The 4,832-nt window shown below is 27.0% G+C and overlaps 1 protein-coding gene across 1 annotated transcript in view; it reads left to right on the forward strand.

Annotated features, from left to right (window-relative positions):
• Window positions 1–542: 542 nt before the first annotated feature.
• The window catches only part of LOC137626445 (major facilitator superfamily domain-containing protein 6-A-like), a 27,117-nt gene continuing 22,827 nt past the window's right edge, over window positions 543–4,832 (forward strand). Inside the window, 1 exon segment of the mRNA XM_068357440.1 lies at window positions 543–1,143. The gene's annotated coding sequence lies outside the window, so the exon portion shown is untranslated.

Below are 4,832 nucleotides of genomic sequence, written 5' to 3' on the forward strand. Positions count from 1 at the left end.
CTAAAAGAGGTTTTAAAACCAATAAAAGGGACTTGTTTATATAAAACGCAAAAAAGGTGAGATTTAATCGAAATTCAGATGCAAGAGTTTCTTCTTGAATGTACGGTAGGATGTACGATATATACCTTAGGTACACACACACACACACATACACTATATATATATATATATATATATATATATATATATATATATATATATATATATATATATATATATATAGGCTATGTATATATATATATATATATATATATATATATATATATATATATATATATATATATATATGTGTGTGTGTGTGTGTGTGTGTGTGTGTGTGTGTGTGTTGATTAAACAATTATAATAAAATACCTTGAAATAAGTCATTTATGTTACTCCTTAACAATCATGTTGAAAGTGTGTACGATAACTTTGGTTAAAAAAACGATAATTTTAAGGCTTGTGTACGATAATCCAGTGGAAATAATCTGCTAACCCTGGTTCTCGAGTCAGCCCACGGCCCCACTGAGCCCAGTATACTGTACAGTGACTTCAGACTTCACCTCAGTTGAGGTCTGACTTTCAGACGATATAGACGTTTCCTCCCTAGGTTAAAACGTCTCGATTTAACCATGCCCACTTCGCCAGCAATTTCTGTTCCTAAGTCGTCTTCTATTTCGTTTGATTTTAATATTATCTTCACGAATTATATATAGATCTTGCACTTAATTTATGAGCTACGATTATCACCGTAATTTATTGTTTAGTTTTTAAAAGAAGTGTTGAAATAGTGAGTGCTGTCTTTTTTTTTTCAAATATTGTAAAATTCGTCTTTGAAGTGTGAACAAAAACGGTATAGCAGCTTAATACAAATATAACATGTTTAATGTTTTTGTTTTAATTGTTAATTAATTGTTTATATGTTTTAAAGGTATTTGCGAGTAAGATATTAGCCTACATATGTTTAATTTTATCACAAGGTTCTTTATGATATTGTTGAATTATAGTTTTAAAAATAGAAGTTTAATTCAAACGTGAGAATATGCTCAAAACAGTTCAGAGTTCTTAAATGGTTAACTCGAACACTAGAAAAAAAAAACTAGTTTTTCTGTGACAAAGGAAAAAAAAAAACAGAACCAGTTCTGCTTTTTATTTTTTGTTAAGGTAAGATGAATTATTGTCAGTTTTTTTCTTTTGGTTAGTATTTATAATATTTGAAATTATGACATAATATAAAGTTTGCATCATTTGTATAAAATCTAAGGATTTACTAGAATATGAATAAGATTAATGATATTTTTGCTGATGTATATATATATATATATATATATATATATATATATATATATATATATATATATGTATATGTATATATATATATATATATATATATATATATATATATATATATATATATATATATATATCCAACACCCTTTCTGAGTGGGGATACCTTAACATGGTGCAAGGGATTGTGTAATGCCATGATCAGCAAAGTTATAAGCTACTAGTCTGACCCGCCCATATTAGTTTGATATATACATATATACATATATATATATATATGTATATGTATATATATATATATATATGTATGTATATATATATATATATATATATATATATATATATATATGTATATATATATATATATATATATATATATATATATATATATATATATATATATATATATATATATATATATATATATATATATATATATATAAAGAGAGAGAGAGAGAGAGAGAGAGAGAGAGAGAGAGAGAGAGAGAGAGAGAGAGAGAGAGAGAGAGAGAGATAATCTTGCTTAGCACGAAAATAACTTTATATATACTAGTCCACATAAGGAAAATTGAAAGGTAGTGTGTATATGTAGAAATGCTCTACACTTTCGTCCGCCACTGGACCTCTTCTTAAAACATTATTGTTATTATTATTATTATTATTATTATTACTATTATTACTATTATTACTATTATTATTATTATTATCATCATCAAAAGGTAATCTGCAACAATATTATGAAAATTACAATGCCACAGGAAATAGAAAATTGTAAAAGAAAATCAACAAAACCATAAAAAGAAATTTAAAATAAGTAACAAGAGATTATTCGCTAATATAATTTATCCAAATCCGGAATAAATCTTCTAGAATACACTGTAGTTTTTAGCCATTTGAATGTTAGAATTAACAGAATACATCGTGGATAATGTTGTCTGTGAATATCTAAGCATGGGATGGTCAGAATTATGAAAAAATATCTTGTCAGAATTATGAAAAAAATCTTGGCAGAATTATGAAAAAAAATCTTGTCAGAATTATGAAAAAAATCTTGGCAGAATTATGAAAAAAAATCTTGTCAGAATTATGAAAAAAATCTTGGCAGAATTATGAAAAAAAATCTTGTCAGAATTATGAAACAAAATCTTGTCAGAATTATGAAAAAAAATCTTGGCAGAATTATGAAAAAAAAAAAATCTTGTCAGAATTATGAAAAAAAAAAATCTTGTCAGAATTATGTAAGGAAAAATCTTGGTTAAAGAAGTAACTGAACGACGGTTCCAGAGATTAATATTTAGATCAGAGATTTTATTATTCCAAATTATCTTTGACTAGACTTACTACAGTCAGCTGCTGAACACCAAAAATAGAGAGAATATCATTCAAATTATCATCCTAGGCTTATTGACACAAAGGGCCTCGGTTAGATTTCACCAGTCGTCTCTATCTTGGGCTTTTGGATCAATACTTTTCCATTCTTCATCTCCTACTTCGCGCTTCATAGTCCTCACCCATGTAGGTCTGGGTCTTCCAACACTTCTAGTGCCTTGTGGAGCCCAACTGAACGTAGGTGAACTGATCTCTCTTGGGGAGTGCGAAGAGCATGACCAAACCATCTCCATCTGCTCCTCGCCATGATCTCATTCACATATGGCACTCGGGTCATCTCTCTTATAGTATATTATATTATAATTAAATAATTAAAACCTTCCATCATAGTTCAAAAATATTGATTCCTTTTGGCCAATGGAGGAAGAAGAGTTATTTACCTCAAATGGGAATTTGATTTTGATTGAACTAAGTGTAATTAAAGAATTATAATTCAATCCGGCCAGGTGTGAGGGAGACTATAATTAACGTACCTCCCATAGAGAGAGAGAGAGAGAGAGAGAGAGAGAGAGAGAGAGAGAGAGGAGAGAGAGAGAGAGAGAGAGTCTTATCAGCTTATCTAAGCTAGATGGTTGAGTTAGATCCAACTGAAAATTTAATCAGTTAATTTCCTTTGGGAATGCTTTATAGTTAGAAAGTCTGGGTATCACATGAAAACGCACACACACACATGCATATATATATATATATATATATATATATATATATATATATATATATATATATATATATATATATATATATATATATATATATATACATATATATATATGTATTTATATATGTATATATATACATATATATATATATATATACATATATATATATATATATATATATATATATATATGTATATATATATATATATATATATGTATATATATATATATATATATATATATATATATATATATATATATATATATATATATATATATATATATATATATATATCTTAAGATCAATAAAATCATGAAAATAAATCTTTCATATATAATATATAAAAACTTTACAAAACAAGAGGAAGAAAATTAAGATAGCATACGCCAGGTAGAATAACTAGTTTGAGATGTATACGAATAATTTAAACTTCAGTTTTTAAGAAAAATATTACAAGCTGTTCTAATCTTTACAGAAATGTCATGGTAAATTGATTTTACACTCATGCACACTATTTTTATAATGAACGGGCTGACATAAGTCTTTTTATACTTTATACATGAAATATCTGTTTCAATGATATCGATTTTTCCTAATATTTAATTTCAATCGTCCATTACTTCTTATATCGTATATTTATTTCCTTACTTCCTCTCCTCACTGAGCTATTTTTTTCCTGTTGGAGCCCTTGGGATTATAGCATCTTGCTTTTTTAACAAGAGTTGTACCTTAGCAAGTAATAATAATAATGACAACAAAGATAAAACACTATGCTATAGAGACTTTGCATTGAACAATAAGAGAGATTTTAGGAACAATAAAACTCATATATAGTGCTTAAAATGTAATTGGAAATAATAAAGTTACCATCCTTTTATATATATATATATATATATATATATATATATATATATATATATATATATATATATATATATATATATCTCCCCCTTATTGACCAGAACAAACCAGATACCGAATCCGGAGTTTACAAATGACTATGTGGAGATTGTAACAAAGTTCCCTCTGGTACAAGCTGGTCCTTCTCTGTCTCAGAGATTATCTGAACAGATGATCTGTCAGCTCTTGTTTTGAGAATTATCAAAATTTCTTTCGTCATAGAAACCTGGGTCATGAGACCAGCTGAAGAGGGTCATCTATGCCCTCGAAAAACGCCTCCTGTCAGTTTAAAGGTTTAAGGGCCACTCATGAATGGCAGAGGCCGTTTCATGTTTACAAATAGATCATACGAAATTCTCTTCCTGTTTTGAAAGATTAAGGATGTTTTTTTAAAAGAATTATTTTAATGTTATTGTTTACCTTTACGAAATAGCAAAATATATCCAGGAAATAGGTGATCTCAGCATTTAAGCCCTTTTTGTTTTGAGACAAAAAAAAAAAAAAACAATGAAAAAAAAAAGATATTTCACAACTTTAAAAAAAAATGAAAAAAAAATATTTCACAACTTTAATAAGATTAAGATTTGCGACCGCTATTATCATTATTATTATTAGTA

Source organism: Palaemon carinicauda, chromosome 34, assembly GCF_036898095.1.
Source record: "Palaemon carinicauda isolate YSFRI2023 chromosome 34, ASM3689809v2, whole genome shotgun sequence".
In the NCBI taxonomy this organism is placed as follows: domain Eukaryota; kingdom Metazoa; phylum Arthropoda; class Malacostraca; order Decapoda; family Palaemonidae; genus Palaemon; species Palaemon carinicauda.